Source organism: Neoarius graeffei, chromosome 13 (assembly GCF_027579695.1).
Source record: "Neoarius graeffei isolate fNeoGra1 chromosome 13, fNeoGra1.pri, whole genome shotgun sequence".
Lineage (NCBI taxonomy): Eukaryota > Metazoa > Chordata > Actinopteri > Siluriformes > Ariidae > Neoarius > Neoarius graeffei.
The window spans coordinates 80631363-80651317 of NC_083581.1; the positions used below are offsets into that span (position 1 = coordinate 80631363).

The 19955-nt window shown below is 45.6% G+C and overlaps 1 protein-coding gene across 2 annotated transcripts in view; it reads right to left on the minus strand.

Annotated features, from left to right (window-relative positions):
* zmp:0000000926 (uncharacterized) overlaps positions 1–19955 on the minus strand; it is a 99891-nt gene that overhangs the window by 67865 nt on the left and 12071 nt on the right. Inside the window, exon 1 of one of the 2 annotated variants that reach the window (XM_060938626.1) lies at positions 1227–1392. The exons of the other annotated variant lie outside the window; for it this stretch is intronic. The gene's annotated coding sequence lies outside the window, so the exon portion shown is untranslated. Of the gene's footprint in view, positions 1–1226; positions 1393–19955 lie in introns of those variants that run through there. 2 annotated transcript variants of the gene reach the window in all.

A 19955-nucleotide genomic window follows, 5' to 3' on the forward strand; every position in this document is an offset into this window, starting at 1 on the left:
TCACCAAGTTAGCCAGTGTTGCACTGTGATAATATTAACTGGGTAGCTAACATTAATGTGACCTTTAAGTTTTGAAAATTTTGTTATTTTTATTTGTATTTTGTCTTTCAGTTTGCTTTTTTATTTCAGTTTAGTTTTGGTTAATTTTACAGGTGTATTAGTGGATTTATTTTTATTTTGAGGAATTGACTTGCTTTACTTTTGATTTTATTTAGTCTGAGTGTTAGCTTTAGTTTTCATGAATTGTACGCCAAGCATCTTCTTCTTTGGAGTTTTACGGCAGTCAACATTACATCACTGCCACCTTCTGGAACTAGTCCATTACAAAATGAAAATTAAAGGTGCTGACTGCAAAATCATCTGAATTATTTTATTTTAATTTTTTTTATTGTGCATAGCATTTTCCGGTCCCACAAGAACAATATCATGCAGACGAGATGTGATCATTTTGATGTGCCGAGAGTCGCTTTTCCCCATTTTGGGACCGTTTTCCTCCCCTTGAGGTAAACAGTATGGCCCTCCAGAAACAGCTGAATGCGAGGAGCTTTAACGAATTACCGTAACTATGGAACTGTGTTACACCAAGATGGTGACGCACAGAAAACATTATGACTCTGCATCGACCTCAGAGAGTTTTGAGTCGCAGGGATGTAATTTGTGGTTGATATTCGTGAATAGATCAGTGAAACAAAAGACGAATATATCTTGTTTCTGTCACATACTGTCTTCTCTGGGGTGGCTCAATGGTGTAGTGGTCAGCACTGTCACCTCACAGGAGGAAGGTTCTGGGTTTGAGCCCAGTGCCCAACAGGGGGCCTTACTGTGTGGAGTTTGCATGTTCTCCCCATCTCTGTGTGGGTTTCCTCTGGGTGCTCCGGTTTCCTCCACAGTCCAAAGACATGTGGTGAGGTTAACATGGGGCAGCCTTGGCCTGAGGTTGGGTTGAAGTGCCCTTGAGCAATGCACCTAACCCCCAACTGCTCCCTGGGCACTGTAGCATAGCTGCCCACTGCTCTGGGCATGTGTGTGTGTGTGTGTGTGTGTTCACTGCTTCAGATGGGTTTAATGCAGAGAGGAATTTCACTGTGCTTGAGTGTACATATGACAAATAAAGGCTTCTTCTTCTACTGCTTATCATTATTGTTTACGTGTTACTGCTCACATCTTATCATTTCTTTCTCTGTAAGATCAAAAGATTAGGTGTAGAACTCCATACCCAGACTCACCAATCCAAGACAAGCGCTGCAGATTCTTCGTCAGATTTCGCGCCCGTTTCATCCTTCAGTCGACTCCAGCGCTCGAGCTGTCCCTTCACAACAACCTTTAGGTTTCCATCGCTTTTCTCACACACTTTCTAGCTGATTTGTTTTCATATTTTCCTTTTCTTTTCCGCTGGCTTTTAGCTGGAGGGAGAGCCGAGTCTACCATGTTTGCCCACGCCGACTTGTTTTGGTTAAAAGTAGATCAGACACGCCCCACGGTGGTCACATGATATTATTGCTCACGTGCTTCATCAATCTCTGGAATCATAAAATGTGGGCTGCTTCTTATCTCAGCAAAACATTTACACACAGGATACACGGTGTGTGCAGCAGCGCAGCTCCTCAATTTCAACTCAAATCAACGTAAAACATCTCGGAACTCCAACAGTGATAGAAACAGAACATTTTCACCCAGAACTCAACTCTGCAGTCAGTGCCTTTAAAATGACGCTGATGTTCTCTGCAATTCTATTTCGTTTTAGTTTGTGTTGCATTGTTCATTATAGTTTTTATTTAATTTTCAAAAACTATTTTTTGAAACTATTGTTTTTATTTTTATTTTTTCACTGCTAGTTGTAGTTTTAGTTTTCCTTAACTATATTAACCCTTTTGTGAAGTAGTCCAATTCACTCACAAGCTAGTTAATATTAGTTAGACTTATTTAGAATGTATTTGAGTGGACATCATGATTTAATCCCATTGTGCGGTTCTGAAGCCTTTTTTGGTCTAATTTGAAAATGTACATTTTGTAAATGTTTGAGGCAGAGCAGTGTGTGGTGGATTTGGTGAGTCGGACAGTAGGGCTGCCTCTCATCTGCCCATATTCACAGTGGGCACTCTATTTGTTCATGTTCGGAACGTGCGAGTTGTGAGATATTGCCTGAAGCGGTAGTGCATTGGCTAACTCACTGTGGCAAGTACAACATTATTAATTAATTAAGTTACATAATTTTTTGGGGTGGCATGGTGGTGTAGTGGTGATCACTGTTGCCTCACAGTAAGAAGGTCCGGGTTCGAACCCCGGGGCCGGCAAGGGCCTTTCTGTGTGGAGTTTGCATGTTCTCCCCGTGTCCGCGTGGGTTTCCTCCGGGTGCTCCGGTTTCCCCCACAGTCCAAAGACATGCAGGTTAGGTTAACTGGTGACTCTAAATTGACCGTAGGTGTGAATGTGAGTGTGAATGGTTGTCTGTGTCTATTGCCGCTTTTCCACTACAAACGCGGCTGAGTCGGGCTGAGCCGTGCCGAGCTGAGTCGAGCTGAGCAGGGCTGTTGGAGTTGTATTTCGACTACAACCACGCTGAACCGTGCTGGCTGGAAGTGGGTGGACACATTGGGTGGAGTTAGCGAAAGTGGGTGGACGTCGCGTGATGTCGTTAAGCAGCGCAAACAGTGACATCAGTGAGCTTTTAAGCGGTAGTCTCACGACCCGGATAGTAAACAATAAACATGGAGGACATGGAGTCGTTAGTGTTGCTGGTCTTGGTGCTGTGGCTTGTTGTCACCGACAACGCCAACAGATACTGGCAAGAGCGTATAGATGAGGCGAGGCGCATAAGGCTCCAGAAATTCTCGTAATTCTTCTCCTTCCGGGTTTGCGGTGTTTACAGATCCCAGCGCGCTCGCGGGGCGTGTGTGGGCATGTGAGGACACGCCTCCTCACCAATCAGTGCACAGGGGAGTGTCTGCTCACGCCCCCAACCTCACTCGGCACGGCTTGGCTCGCTTCAGCCCCACTCCAAAACCGTGCGAGTTTTAGGAGCTAAGCAGGGCTGAAACGAGCTGAGTCGTGCTGGTTTTTGGTAGTCGAAACGCGAGCCGTGTCGGGCTGAAGTGAGCTGAAGCGAGCTGAAAAAGGGTAGTGGAAAAGGGCCATATGTGTCAGCCCTGTGATGACCTGGCGACTTGTCCAGGGTGAACCCCGCCTTTCACCCGTAGTCAGCTGGGATAGGATCCAGCTCGCCTGCGACCCTGTAGAACAGGATAAAGCGGCTAGAGATAATGAGATGATGAGATGAGACATCACATCACATCACACATCACATTATCTCTAGCCGCTTTATCCTTCTACAGGGTCGCAGGCAAGCTGGAGCCTATCCCAGCTGACTATGGGCGAAAGGCGGGGTACACCCTGGACAAGTCGCCAGGTCATCACAGGGCTGACACATAGACACAGACAACCATTCACACTCACATTCACACCTACGGTCAATTTTAGAGTCACCAGTTAACCTAACCTGCATGTCTTTGGACTGTGGGGGAAACCGGAGCACCCGGAGGAAACCCACGCGGACACGGGGAGAACATGCAAACTCCACACAGAAAGGCCCTCGCCGGCCCCGGGGCTCGAACCCAGGACCTTCTTGCTGTGAGGCGACAGCGCTAACCACTACACCACCGTGCCGCCCGAGATGAGACATAATTTTTGTAAATATATTGATTTGATCATTGTCAGGAAACAATTTTAGAACCTTAAGTCATGACTGACTGACCTGCCATTTCATAGCTAGCCGAAATTATCCATCATTTTGAAAAAATAAGGTACAGTGGTGCTTGAAAGTTTGTGAACCCTTTAGAATTTTCTATATTTCTGCATAAATATGACCTAAAACATCATCAGATTTTCACACAAGTCCTAAAAGTAGATAAACAGTTAAACAAAAGAGACAAAAATATTATACTTGGTCATTTATTTATTGAGGAAAATGATCCAATATTACATATCTGTGAGTGGCAAAAGTATGTGAACCTTCGCTTTCAGTATCTGGTGTGACCCCCTTGTGCAGCAATAACTGCAACTAAACGTTTGCGGTAACTGTTGATCAGTCCTGCACACCGGCTTGGAGGAATTTTAGCCCGTTCCTCCGTACAGAACAGCTTCAACTCTGGGATGTTGGTGGGTTTCCTCACATGAACTGTTTGCTTCAGGTCCTTCCACAACATTTCCATTGGATTAAGGTCAGGACTTTGACTTGGCCATTCCAAAACATTAACTTTATTCTTCTTTAACCATTCTTTGGTAGAACGACTTGTGTGCTTAGGGTTGTTGTCTTGCTGCATGACCCACCTTCTCTTGAGATTCAGTTCATGGACAGATGTCCTGACATTTTCCTTTAGAATTCACTGGTATAATTCAGAATTCATTGTTCCATCAATGATGGCAAGCCGTCCTGGCCCAGATACAGCAAAACAGGCCCAAACCATGATACTACCACCACCATGTTTCACAGATGGGATAAGGTTCTTATGCTGGAATGCAGTGTTTTCCTTTCTCCAAACATAACGCTTCTCATTTAAACCAAAAAGTTCTATTTTGGTCTCATCCATCTACAAAACATTTTTCCAATAGCCTTCTGGCTTGTCCACATGATCTTTAGCAAACTGCAGACAAGCAGCAATGTTCTTTTTGGAGAGCAGTGGCTTTCTTCTTACAACCCTGCCATGCACACCATTGTTGTTCAGTGTTCTCTTGATGGTGGACTCATGAACATTAACATTAGCCAATGTGAGAGAGGCCTTCAGTTGCTTAGAAGTTACCCTGGGGTCCTTTGTGACCTCGTTGACTATTACACATATTGCTCTTGGAGTGATGTTTGTTGGTCGATCACTCCTGGGGAGGGTAACAATGGTCTTAAATTTCCTCTATTTGTACACAATCTGTCTGACTGTGGATTGGTGGAGTCCAAACTCTTTAGAGATGGTTTTGTAACCTTTTCCAGCCTGATGAACATCAACAACACTTTTTCTGAGGTCCTCAGAAATCTCCTTTGTTCGTGCCATGATACACTTCCACAAACATGTGTTGTGAAGATCAGACTTTGATAGATCCCTGTTCTTTAAATAAAACAGGGTGCCCACTCACACCTGATTGTCATCCCATTGATTGAAAACACCTGACTCTAATTTCACCTTCAAATTAACTGCTAATCCTAGAGGTTCACATACTTTTGCCACTCACAGATATGTAATATTGGATCATTTTCCTCAATAAATAAATGACCAAGTATAATATTTTTGTCTCATTTGTTTAACTGGGTTCTCTTTATTTACTTTTAGGACTTGTGTGAAAATCTGATGATGTTTTAGGTCATATTTATGCAGAAATATAGAAAATTCTAAAGGGTTCACAAACTTTCAAGCACCACTGTAAGTACACAGTCACCAGCCACTTTATTAGGAACACCCGACATCCACCTGCAGTTCTGTAATCAGCCGATCCCTCGATGCATCAAATCCCACAGATACAAATCAAGAGCTTCAGTTAATGTTCACAATGTTCAAACATCAGAACGGGAAACATTGTGATCTCACAGTGTGACTTTCTCTCACTGTGGTATGGGTGTTGGTTTGATCCAGATGGACTGGTTTGAGTATTTCAGAAGCTGCTGATCTCCTGGGGTTTTCACACACAACAGTCTCTAGAGTTTACACAGAATGGTGCAGAAAACAAAAAACACTGAGTGAGCGAGCGACAGTTCTGTGGGTGGAAACAAACGCCTTGTTGATAAGAGAGGGTCAGAGGGGAATGGACAGATTGGTTCGCGCTTTTTTTGCCAGGAAGGATATAGTAACTCATATAATCACTCTTTACAACCGTGGTGAGCAGAAAAGCATCTCAGCAACAGCAGAAGAACACATTGGGTTCCACTCCTGCAGCCAAGAACAGGGATCTTAGAACCAACAACAAGTTCCTACTGTATTAAAGTGGCCGGTGAGCGTATTTAGAAATATAGAAAAACATTTGGGGAGGTATAGTGAGCAGCTGAAATTGTAAAAATGATGTAAACTGTAAGTTTGGCTCCGTCTCCTTTTACTAACATGTTAATGGGTGGGGTTAAAATTATTTTGCACACAGCCACTAAAGGGCCTCAGAGACATTTTGGATTCACTTTTAATCCCCTCTTACAGCATCCACCATTTATGCAGTCACTTTATAAAACAACAAGTTAGCTGCGAAGCAGTTAGTGAAGTTAGGATCGCTGTATACTTCATCAGCAGAACACGCAGACATCACTGCAATTTCTTACAAATGCCTTTTAAAAATCGTAGCTAACATGTTTAATATCTAGTTTTGTGACCCTATCTCCTACTTTTGTTGATGACAACTGATTGAATTGTGTTACTTTACTCTGTTAGTGAGTTAGTGAGCCAGCTTGCCTGTGCAGCGTGTGAGAGAAAATGAGTGTATAAATCTCGAGGGAAATCACTGCAACTTCACTGTTCTGATGTTCTTCCTGCAGGCGTGTCACTGACTACGTTTACATGCACGTCCAAATCGAGCTGCTGTTGGTAATCGAGCAAAGGGTCCCAGCAGGGGTGCCAGAGAAATCCAATCCTACATGCACAAGTGAAATCGGGCTATTGTGCAAGGTGCATTGTGCACCCGAGCCACACACAGCGCTACACGCCCCATCGTGTTGGTACACTTCCGGTTGTCGTCATGAAGAAGAGCTATAGTGTTGCCAGATACTGCTGACGTTTTCCAGCCCAAAACATGTTCAAATCCGCGAAAATGCACTTAAAACCCCCAATCTGGCAACACTAGCAGTTCCGTGTTCAAGCTGTTAGGCTTGCTCTAACAGACTGTATGGCTACAAACTGTCCGGCGCAGACCACTGTTTTGTAAGACAACTTATTTTGCACAATAATATTTTTCTAAAGTCCATTTTTTGCTTACAAAAAATATTTTTTTTTTGCTTACAATTTAACTTATGTCTTAATAAACACACAAAAAGTTCAATTGTTTTGTTTTTATTGACATTCTTCAGATGTTGGACATATATATATATATATATATATATATATATATACACACACACAAATACAATGACTTGTTTATGTACACAATTTACAGCTATGCAACAGCTGTACAGATGTATTTGGTGATACAATAAGTGAGCTAAATTTTAACAGTGCAAACAATGCCACAAAAAGAAAAGATTCATGCCGTTGTCATGATTCGTTGTCATGCCAACCGAGGCTGTTGTGTTTCCCGCTTGTGGTCTCGTCACTCGTCACTTCCGGAAGTAGCTCGACAACTAGCTCGATAGGGTATACATGCGCAAAGTAGCTCAGCAGAAATCGCATAAACTAGGTCGTGTAGCTCGATTCCGAGAAATCAAGTTCGGTTCAATTTCAGCCGAATTAAGGTGTATACATGGCATTTTGAACTTCGATTTCAGTCGAGCAACGGCAGAAATTCGATTCTCTCTATGTGCATGTAAACGTAGTGAGTGTGTCTCACTGTGCCAAACATAAATCAATTACACTCTTACAAGAACTTTATTTCAGCTTTGATTAAGACACTGAGATGTGACAGGAAAACAAAATTCAGCAGTGGGCTGACTTAGCAAAGATTTGCATACCAAAGAATTATTAGCAAAGTATTTACATTCACACACAATTTGGACCTCCTTTGAAGCAACTGTATAAAAATGATGCCCTTTCCAGCTCAATTATGATTTAATATTCAGCACAACTGAGTGATCATAAACATTCAACAGCTTCACTGTTAACGTGCAACATGTTGCAAACTAGAAAACTATTCTGCATACAACCATGAAATGGCATGTGTGACGGCACGGTGCTACTCCAAACAGTTTCAAAGGCTGTCCCTCCTTAAGACACCTGTCTCTCATTAACACTCGCCTACCTGTTCAATCAAAGACATACCCATTTGATATTTCTAAAGACACCCCATCTGTCCCTGCTAAAGACCCGCCCATCTGTCCCTCCTAAAGACACACCCATCTGTCCCTGCTAAAGACACACCTATCTGTCCCTGCTAAAGACACACCCATCTGTCCCTCCTAAAGACACACCCATCTGTCCCTCCTAAAGACACCTCTTTTCCTGATAAAGACATGATGTTTTTCTTTACTGTGATATGCAATGCATTGTAACATAAAAGCAAATGTCTGTTTGAATGAATGAATAAATAAATGAATGAATAAGGTGAAGAATGAAAGAAAATAAGAATCCTGTATATTGCCACTGTAATGCTGTATGAATTGTACTCGTCCCTGAAAATGTGGTTTAATTTAAAAGTCTGGTGTCTGCTCTCATTATTGTGCAGCTGAAGAACAGCATTTGATCCAGCCCCTCCGATTGTTTTGTATTATTGCGTACCAACAGTTAATCAGTTAGCCATTTACAAAACTCCAAGCCATGTGATATTAAATCGAGGTCATGAAATATTCTAATGTAATGTGTGCACAGGATGGAGGTGATTTTTATGACTCCTTTCTGGGGAGGAGGGGTAACAGGAGGACAGAGGAAGGGAAGGAGCAGTAGCCTAGCCTGACAAAAAGCAATACTGGACAATGTGCAATACCTCTCCTGCTGGACTCCCCCCCCCCCATATCTTATTCTTTTTTTATGTTTGTATATGTAAATGCTTAATTTATCTAGAAGTTTTCTTTATTTTCTATTCTCTGTTTATCCTGTAATGATGCTGCTGGAATTTTAATTTCCCTGAGGGAACCCACCCAAAGGGATCAATAAAGTTCGATCTAATCTACTTCATTTTGATTTGTCAAATTTATCAAATAATGCCAGTGATTTTGCTCATTTGAAGGATACGCTGACCGAGCACTCTACTGATACAGCTGACTTGAATTTAACTTGGAATTTTATCCTGAAAAAACAAACAAAAAACAGACTGTTCTTCAAAATAAGCAGTGCCTCCGATTAAGATGTTGTCTCCTCCGTTATTTTTAATGAAATAATATAAGATAGCCTTTATTGTCATTGCACAGTCACCTCTACAACAAAATTGATGTGCCACAACTGAAGGTGTATTTAAAAAAAAAACACATAAGAACAAAAACATAAGAACACAAAAACACATAAAAACAAGAACACATAAAAGCAAAATTGGTTATGTCATGGAAATGGAACAAAATTAAGATCGAGGTAGTTAAAAGTTATTGCACTTCATAAAAATAGCAAAGAACATTTTAGCGACCCATGTGTGTATTAAGTGTCCTGACAACCCATGGAAAGAAGCTGTTTTTCAGTCTGTTTGTTCTGCTCTTTATGCTCCTGTACCTCCTTCCAGACGGCAGCAGGCTGAGCAGGTGGTGTCCGGGATGGAGGTGGTCGCGAATGATCTTCCTAGTTCTGGAGAGGCAGCGAGAGCTCGCGATGTCATCCAGGGAGGGCAGAGGACAGCCAATTGTCTTTTCAGCTGACCTTATCACCCTCTGCAGCTTTTTCTTGTCATCTGTTGTGTAGCCAGCATACCACACCGTGATTGAGAAAGCCAGCACATTCTCGATGATGAAGTGGTAGAAGGTCACCAACAGCCTCTTCTCCAGTCTGTTCCTTCTGAGGACTCAGAAGAGGGTGCAGTACCAACAATTAAAGGAAAAGTTATTTTCCTTTAAGGACTGGAGACCAGAGGTTTAAGCTGAGATACATGAAAGGTAGGGTAAACACGTCACATGGTGAGTGGTAATGCCAGTCTAACAGAACATGGGTTGATTACCTTGTTGATGAGGAAGGGTCCAAGGAACCTGGGTGCTAGCTTGCGAGAGATGGTCCTAAGTGGCAGGTGGCGCATAGAGAGCACAACTCATTGACCTACTCAGTAGGTGGGTGCCTTGGAGCGACGTTTGTCGGCCTGCCTCTTGGATGCTAGGGCGAAGTGAATGAGTCTTCTCCGGACCAATGCCCATGTCCTCCTGCAGCGGCGTATGAAGGTCTGGGCTGAAGGTACAGGGACCTCCTCCTCTTGGTTGGGGAAGAGTGGTGGTTGGTAACCTAGGGAGCACTGGAATGGAGAGAGACCTGTGGGAGAGGAAGGGAGAGTGTTATGGGCATATTCGATCCAGGGTAGGTACTTGTTCCAAGAACTGGCATCCCTGGACGCCATACACCTGAGTGCAACCTCCAAAGCCTGGTTCGCCCGTTCTGCCTGGCCATTGGTTTGTGGGTGGAAGCCTGAGAAGAGACTACAGGTGGCCCCAGTGAGTTTGCAGAAGGCTCTCCAGAACTGTGCAGTGAATTGAGAACCCCGGTCAGATACAATGTCGGTAGGCAGACCATGTAGGCGTAAAATGTAGTGGATGAGTAGTTCTGCGGTCTTTTTGACTGAGGGGAGCTTGGGCAGAGGAATGAAGTGAATGGTCTTTGAAAAATGGTCAATAACAGTGAGGATGCATGTGTTGCCACCTGAGTTGGGGAGTCCTGTGACGAAGTCCAGGATGATGTGAGACCAAGGTCGATGTGGAGTCGGGAGGGGTCTTAGCAAGCTGGCAGGGGGTCGACTGGCTGTCTTGTTCCAGGAGCATGTGTTGCAGGCTGCCACGAACTCCTGGACATCCTCCTTGATAGATGGCCATCAAAAGTGCTGCTGGATGACTGCCAGGGTTCGAGCGGCTCCCGGATGACAGGCCAGCTTGGAGCCATGACCCCACTGCAGCACCTGGGTTTGCACAGGACAGGGAACAAACAGATGGTTAGAAGGAGTGTTGTTGGGGTTACCTTCACTGGGGTCTTGCTCCAGGGCCTTCTGCACGAGCATCTCAACCTCTAGAATGGCGGCTCCCACCAGGCAGCATGGAGGAAGGACGGTCTCAGGTGGCTTGGACTCCTCTTGGTGGGAAGAGAACATCCTGGACAGGGCGTCAGGTTTGCCATTCTTGGAGCCTGGGCGGTAGGAGAGAGTGTGAAGTTGAACCGGGAGAAGAAGAGAGACCAATGGGCTTGACAGGAATTAAGGTGTTTGGCAGACTTGAGGTACTCCAGATTCTTATGGTTGGTCCAGACTAGGAAGGAGAGCTCCAACCCCTCGAGCCAGTGCCTCCACTCCTCCAAGGCTAGTTTAACAGCCAGTAGTTCTCGGTCGCCAATGTCGTAATTCCGTTCGGCTGGGGATAGCCGGCAGGAGAAGAAAGAGCATGGGTGGACCTTGTTGTCACTGGCGCTCTGGGATAGTATAGCTCTGACCTCTGACTCGGAAGCATCGACCTTGACAATAAACTGCTTGGTTGGATCGGGTATGGTGAGAATGGGTGCTGTGGTAAATCTGTGCTTGAGCCTGGAAAAGGCTTTATCTGCTTCCTCCCCCCACTTGAACTTTTGTCATGGTCGAGGTCAGGGCTGAGAGAGGTCTGGCCACCATGCTGAAGTTGCGGATGAAGCGCCTGTAGAAGTTGGCGAACCCCAGGAAGCGCTGGAGCTCTCATCTTGAAGATGGGGTGGGCCAGTCGGTGACTGCCTCCAGCTTGAGGGGATCCATCTGGATCTTTGCTGGAGAGATGATGAACCCCATGAACGAGACAGAGCTCTGGTGAAACTCACTCTTCTCCGCCTTAATGAACAGCTTGTTCTCTAGCAGGCGTTGAAGAACCTGCTGGATGTGACCCCAATGTTCCTCCAGGGAGTGAAAGAAAATCAAGATGTCGTCCAGGTAAACGAAGATGAAGTGTTAAACGAAGTGTTAAGAAAGTCTCTCAAGATGTTGTTAACTAACGCCTGGAATACCATGGACGCGTTAGTCAGGCCGAAAGGGACTACGAGGTACTCATCATGGCCTGTGATGGTGTTGAAGGCCATCTTCCACACGTCCCCTTCCCTGATCCTATCTAGGTCCTGGGCAGGAGGTTGATCCCGCAATCGTAAGGCCTGTGAGGAGGGAGGGACACTGCTCGGGTTTTACAAAAAACTGGCTTGAGGTCCAGATATTCCAGATGCACATGAGAGAGGTCGGGAAACTCACTGGCGGAGGGCTGTGGTGGTTTGGCGGGAGGCAGAGTGGATTTCAGGCAGGAGGCCAGGCAGGAAGGACTCCAGCCTAAGATGGTGTGATCTGTCCAGTTTAAGTGGGGATTGTGCTGCATCAACCGGGTAGTCCAAGAATAACGGGAATGTGAGGGTTGTTCATGATGTGAAGTTGTATCGCTTCGGAGTGATTGCCCGAAATCTTTAGGGTGAGCGGGGTGGTGAGGGGAGTGATGGTGGTCAAGCCAGTGCCATTGAGTGTCAGGATGGTGAGAAGGACCTCGAGGGTGAGTAATGGGATTCTGAAATCCTTGGCAGTGGCAGAGCAGATCAGGCTCCTGTCCAGCCCTGAGTCAACGAGTGCCTGAAGATGGTGATGCCAGTTGTTGTGCGTGATGATGACGGGGAGCAACGGTCGATCAGCAGGGGACTGGTTCTGAGCATTGCCCACCAGGGCCCCTTGATTAACTGGTGGGCTCGTCCTTTTAAGTGGGCAGGCTCGGCAGATGTGTCCTTGCTGACTCCAGTAGAAGCAGGCCCCTATGTTCTGCCGGCGCAATCATTCCTTGGCTGACTCCCGTAACCGATCTACCTGCATGGGTTCGACGGATGAGGCGGGAAGTGGAAAGAAGTTGAAGCTGAGGCGGCTCTTCTCTCGCCTCCATTGTAGGACCAGAGCGTTGATATGATTGGCGAGGTCCATGAGAGTGGCAAGGTCCGACGGCAGTTCCCGAGATACCATTTTGTCCTTGATGATGTCAGACAAGCCATGTAAGAATGCGTCGACCTGGGCACTCTCGTTCCAGTCACATGATGCTGCCAACATCCAGAACTTGATGGCATAGTCTGAGGTAGATCGGGGCCCCTGCTGCAGCTCCATGAGCTCCCTAGCTGCTTTCTGACCGTACAGAGAGTGGTTGAATGTTTGCCTCATTTCCTCAGAGAACTCTTTGAAGCTGGAACAAAAGGACGCATCGACATGCCAGACCACTGTTCCCCATTCCCTGGCCTTGCCAGTGAGGAACGTGATGACATAAGCTACCCGGGAGCATTCTGTGGGGAAAGCCATAGGTTGTAGCTCCAAGATCAGTGAACACTGAGACAGAAAAGATCTGCAGGTACCTGGTTCCCCACTGTAGGGCTGAGGCGAAGGAAGTCTTGGTTCATGGCGAGCGGCGGTGGCAGGAGGTGAAGGAGGCAGCTGGGCAGGGGTAGGCATGGCTTGGGAGTGCTGGAGTTGTGTGGCCAGAAGGTTGAGTGAGTTGGACAGAATAGCCAGGTTCTGGGTGATCTGCTTGAGTTCCTGTTGGTGGGTCCTGAGGAGGGCTCCTTGCTGCTGCATAGCTGTTCTCAGATGGTTCAGTTCCGCTGGATCCATGTTGGCCAGAACGTACTCTTATGGGAGGTGAGATGTGAGTAGGATCCAAGAGCAGAACAGATCAGTAAATCCAATAATAAAAAAGATTTAATAGGAGTAAACAATAAACCAAAAATAATCCAGAAAAAGTTAGGGACAAAAAAACGAGGCAGGCAAGGACAAAAAAACACTAGCATAAAAAATAGTTCAGACAAAAAACTTGAGACAAAAATGTAGCACAACAAACATGAAAAAAGACAAAAGCGTAGTGCAAAAAACTGTGACAAGAAACAGGCAAAACAGAGAGCAAAATCAAAGAAGCAATAATGGCGCAGAGATGACATGGAAAACCAATGAGACGTTCTGGCAAGGTCCCCTTCTGAGAATGGCCTCTTTAGACACAGCAGAGCAAACCAGGAAGTGAATGCCGGGAAGATGAAAGTCCCATCCTGGATCCGGATTAGTGCTGAACTGGGAGATAATAAATCTCCGGAGTGGAAGTCCGGGGTGGAGCATGACATAACTTGTATTGTGTGTTTAAGTTAGCGGTATAAGATTATTTAATTTGCTTCAGAATGTGATTGTCTCAGTTCATCTGATTATTTAATGAGCCTTTTACGTTTTATCAGTGAAAATGCATGCATGTACATGTCTGTTGCATAAGTTATAGCACCTATCCTGTTTTAATGAGAGTCAACCCACAATCAGTGAAGTCAAATCAGTCTTAGTTGAGCGAGTCGGTAACACTATTTCTTACTTTCTCCATAAATGTTTATTTATATGACTTTGGTCTATAGCTGTAAAAGGCCTCGGCCTTAAAACCGGTTCCCGCTGTGACGTCACGCGCTCAGGGCTGGCTGGCTCAGCGGGGCGGCTCCAATCACAAGTTTACAGTTGATTTTAACTCTCAAATATATATTCCCATTTATGCAGCACACAAGAGTCAAGGATGAAGATACTATCCACTCAGAAATTTATTTAAAAATAAAGGTTCTGCATATCTCCTTTAAGTCTTTGGTCAGAGACACACCTCTATTTCAGTGAACGCCCCCCATGTGAAACACTCCTGTAACTTCTAAACTCTGAAGTTCTGAGGTCTGAATACTGATGTGCACAATTTCTGTCTTAAAATCCTCAGAACATGTGCGTCACTCAACTTTGAAGATGATTCAGTGAAAGTATCTGACCCTGAAATACAATAATATGCAAATTAATCATTTTAATATTCAATGTATTTTGTGAGCGCTGTGTCTTTAAGTCTCTGATTTACGACTGAAATATCCTGACTCGCAATGAAAGTAAAAATATCGTATTGCATCGGATGCTAGAATGACCTGACCACGGTGAAGTAAAGTGCAACTATAGCTTTCTCTCTCTCTCTCTCTCTCTCTCACACACACACACACACATCCTGTCACAGAAGAGGGAAACCAAAGCAGGGTAAAAATGCTGATTCAGAAACACTCACTCAGGTTTTACACACACACACACACACACACACACACACTCTCTCTCTCTCTCTCACACACACACTCTCTCTCTCTCTCTCTCACACACACACACGGTGAAGTTGTTGATCCTGACCTCAAACACACTCCAGGGTCAGTTTCAATACTTTACAACAATCACACACACACACACACACACTTTTGGACGGTTTATCCTCCTTTTCGTTTCTATTGTTTTTTTCTCTTCTCTCTTTGACTTTTCTTCTCTCCCCCTCTATCTCATGCCCCTCCCTCTCTCCCTCTCTCTTTTTGCAGCTAGTGTGTTCATTGCTATTTCCTCTGTAGTGATACATTACCCTGACAGAGGTGCTGTATTTTTAGCTTTAGCAGGTACACACACACACACACACACACACACACACGTACGTAAGGAAGGGCCATCTGTGCACAGACGCTGACTCGAACAATTTTCACCTTTTGATGAAAGAGCTTGGAGGAACTCGGTAAAGAAATCCTGGACTAAACATAGACCGTGTGTGCAGGCGTTTAAAAATAACAAGCATGACTAGATGTGTTAAGTTTAACACGGTCACCTGTGATGCATGCTGTGTATGTAGGTGCATGTGTGTGTTTGTGTGTGCACGCATATGTGTGTGTCTTAGGTTGTACAACTCGGTAGTGAATAGAAAAAAAAGAACAGGATATTTCAGGACAAACAAACGTTCAGGTTTGAAGGTGATAATAAGAGGACACACAGCCAAAAACAGTCAGATGTTCACGGAGTAAAAAACATGTACGTTCTAATACATGATCGTTTCCATAGTGATGGGTCATTCACAGAGATGTGTATAGTGGCTGCTTCACGACACTTCACAATAAAAAAAAAATGTGTGGAATTGTTCATGGGGTCCTTACGGATGTTTTCTGTAAGGAGATTATTGAACATAGGAGACGTTTATGTCACATTTATGGGTGGAGTCTCCAGTGTCAGCACTTTGTAAAAGTCAGAGGTCAAGCTGCAACCTGATTTTTTTTAATAATGATGTAATTATACATTAGTATAATACTATTAGCATGGTCAGGTCAGACACAGCAATGACCTTTCTGAGCCATTCCCAATTGGCAACAGTATCAAGCAGGGCTGCGTTCTTGCACCGACACTTTTCACCATCTTTTTCAGCATGATGCTCCAGCAGGCCACAGATGAGCTTGATGACAAGGACGGCGTCTACATCCATTACCATACTGATGGCAGCCTGTTTAACCTTAGATGATTACAGGCCCATACCAAGACACTGGAGCAACTCATCTGTGAGCTGCTCTTCACCAATGACGCTGCCCTTGTTGCTCACAAAGAGGCAGCCCTTCAGCTTATTACGTCCTGCTTCGCAGAGGCTGCTCAGCTCTTTGGCCTGGAAGTTAGCTTGAAGAAGACAGAAGTTCTTCATCAGCCTGCACCTCGGGAAGAGTACTGCCCTCCACACATCACCATTGGCGAGACAGGTCCATCATTTCACCTACCTGGGGTGCACCATTTCTTCAGATGCCAAGATCGACAAGGAGATCGACAGTAGACTAGCCAAGACAAACAGTGCATTTGGCAGACTGTACAAAAGAGTCTGGAACAACAAGCACCTGAAGAAGAGCACAAAACTCAGTGTGTACAGAGCCACTGTTGTGACCATTCTCTTGTATGGCTCTGAGTCATAGGTCACCTATCGTCATCACCTGCGACTCCAAGAGCGCGTCCATCAGCTTTGCCTCTGCACTATCCTCAACATCCACTGCAAAGATTTTGTCACCAATGTTGAGGTCCTCCAGCAGGTGGTGGTCGCCAGCATCAAGGCCATGCTGCTGAAGACGCAACTATGCTGGGCAGGCACGTCTCCAGGATGGAGGATCACCACCTGCCTAAGATTGTGCTGTATGTTGAACTCTCCATTAGACACCATGACAGAGGAGCACCGAAAAAGAGATACAAAGGCTCTCTCAAGAACACCCTTGCTGCCTGCCATGTTGACCACCACCAGTGGTCTGACCTAGCCGCTGACCGCGAGGCCTGGCGACACATCATCCACCAGGCTGTCTCCTCCTTTGAGAACTCCCACAGGGCTAGCCTTGAGGATAAAAGGAGAAGAAGGAAGAACTGCGTGACAGCACCAAACCCAGAAGAGACAGTTTTTCCTTGCAGCTGCTGGTTGGACCTGCCTGTCCTGCACTGGACTGATCAGCCACCAGCACACATGCAGTAGATGCGAACAGCCCCCTTCATAATCTTCATTCGCAAAACCAATCCATGAATATGATTAGTATAAAATATAATTACTTTTTCTGTCAACTTGATTCAGTTTTGAATGTTAGGCTTAACACTTAGGCCTTGTTCTAATTCATGCTCTAAGTGGACGTGAAGTGGGAAAGTTTCTCAACAAATTAGCTCTACACTATACATAAATACACACTGTTCAGTACAAAACAAAAATGAAACCCCAAACCTAGTGCAAAACTACCAGCTGACACGTTACTCTATATCTACATTGACTTTTATACTATAATAAAGCTAATTCTATTGGAGAGTTTACTATTATACAAATACCCCAAATAGTTGTCAGGCAGCAGAGATGGAAACAATTGAGAAAGTTTTTATTGAAAACAACTGGCAAGAGTAAACAAATCCAAATTGCAAGGTAAAGGACAAAAGTAAAAGCAAAGAAGTGGCAGTGGAGTCAGGCGGTGTGCGATCAGAGTATCCAAAACTTCCATGAATATAAGGCTTGGGACGGTATGTCAGGTGGAAAGTGAGAGCTGAATGAATTCTTGACAGTGTGAGTGTGGAGCGTGCTCAGCTCGAGGTGTGTGTTTGAGTCAAGGTGAATGTGGTGGTGTTTGAGTCGAGTTGTGTGTGGTGGTGTTTGAGTCTAATTGAGTGTGGTGGTGTTTGAGTCGAGGTGTGTGTGGCGGCGTTTGAGTCGAGGTGTGTGTTTGAGTCGAGGTGTGTGTTTGAGTCGAGGTGTGTGTGGTGGTGTTTGAGTCGAAGTGTGTGTGGTGGTGTTTGAGTCGAGTTATGCGTGGTGGTGTTTGAGTCGAGGTGTGTGTGGCGGCGCTTGAGTCGAGCTGTGTGTTTGAGTTGAGGTGTGTGTGGCGGCGTTTGAGTCAAGGTGTGTGTGGTGGTGATTGAGTCGAGGTGTGTGGTGGTGATTGAGTCGAGTTATCTGTGGTGGTGATTGAGTGGAGGTGTGTGTGGTGGCGTTTGAGTCGAGGTGTGTGTGGCGGCATTTGAGTCGAGGCGTGTGTGGTGGCATTTTAGTCAAGGTGTGTGTGGTGGTGATTGAGTGGAGGTGTGTGGTGATGTTTGAGTCGAGATGTGTCTGGTGGTGTTTGAGTCGAGTTGGGTGTGGTGGTGGTGGTTGAGTCTAATTGAGTGTGGTGGTGTTTGAGTTGAGTTGTGTGTGGTGGTGTTTGAGTCGAGGTGTGTGTTTGAGTCGAGGTGTGTGTGGAGGTGTTTGAGTCTAATTGAGTGTGGTGGTGTTTGAGTCGAGGTGTGTGTGGTGGAATTTGAGTTGAGGTGTGTGTTTGAGTCGAGGTGTGTGTTTGAGTCGAGGTGTGTGTGGTGGTGTTTGAGTCGAGTTATGCATGGTGGTGTTTGAGTCGAGGTGTGTGTGGTGGTGTTTGAGTCAAGTTATGTGTGGTGGTGTTTGTGTCGAGGTGTGTGTTTGAGTCGAGGTGTGTGTTTGAGTCGAGGTGTGTGTTTGAGTCGAGGTGTGTGTGGTGGTGTTTGAGTCTAATTGAGTGTGGTGGTGTTTGAGTCGAGGTGTGTGTTTGAGTCGAGGTGTGTGTGGTGGTGTTTGAGTCGAGTTATGCGTGGTGGTGTTTGAGTCGAGGTGTGTGTTTGAGTCGAGGTGCATGTGGTGGTGTTTGAGTCGAGGTGTGTGGTGGTGATTGAGTCGAGTTATCTGTGGTGGTGATTGAGTGAAGGTGTGTGTGGTGGTGTTTGAGTCGAGGTGTGTGTGGCGGCATTTGAGTCGAGGCGTGTGTGGTGGCATTTTAGTCAAGGTGTGTGTGGTGGTGATTGAGTGGAGGTGTGTGGTGATGTTTGAGTCGAGATGTGTCTGGTGGTGTTTGAGTCGAGTTGGGTGTGGTGGTGGTGGTTGAGTCTAATTGAGTGTGGTGGTGTTTGAGTTGAGTTGTGTGTGGTGGTGTTTGAGTCGAGGTGTGTGTTTGAGTCGAGGTGTGTGTGGAGGTGTTTGAGTCTAATTGAGTGTGGTGGTGTTTGAGTCGAGGTGTGTGTGGTGGAATTTGAGTTGAGGTGTGTGTTTGAGTCGAGGTGTGTGTTTGAGTCGAGGTGTGTGTGGTGGTGTTTGAGTCGAGTTATGCATGGTGGTGTTTGAGTCGAGGTGTGTGTGGTGGTGTTTGAGTCAAGTTATGTGTGGTGGTGTTTGTGTCGAGGTGTGTGTTTGAGTCGAGGTGTGTGTGGTGGTGTTTGAGTCTAATTGAGTGTGGTGGTGTTTGAGTCGAGGTGTGTGTGGTGGAATTTGAGTCGAGGTGTGTGTTTGAGTCGAGGTGTGTGTTTGAGTCGAGGTGTGTGTGGTGGTGTTTGAGTCTAATTGAGTGTGGTGGTGTTTGAGTCGAGGTGTGTGTGGTGGAATTTGAGTCGAGGTGTGTGTTTGAGTCGAGGTGTGTGTTTGAGTCGAGGTGTGTGTGGTGGTGTTTGAGTCGAGTTATGCGTGGTGGTGTTTGAGTCGAGGTGTGTGTGGCGGCGCTTGAGTCGAGGTGTGTGTGGTGGTGTTTGAGTCGAGTTATGTGTGGTGGTGTTTGTGTCGAGGTGTGTGTTTGAGTCGAGGCGTGTGTGGTGGCATTTTAGTCAAGGTGTGTGTGGTGATGATTGAGTAGAGGTGTGTGGTGGTGTTTGAGTCGAGATGTGTGTGGTGGTGTTTGAGTCAAGTTATGTGTGGTGGCGTTTGTGTCGAGGTGTGTGTGGCGGCGTTTGAGTCAAGGTGTGTGTGGTGGTGATTGAGACGAGTTGTGTGTGGTGGTGTTTGAGTCGATGTGTGTGTTTGAGTCGAGGTGTGTGTGGCGGCGTTTGAGTAGAGGTGTGTGGTGGTGTTTGAGTCAAGTTATCTGTGGTGGTGTGTGAGTGGAGGTGTGTGTGGTGGAGTTTGAGTTGAGGTG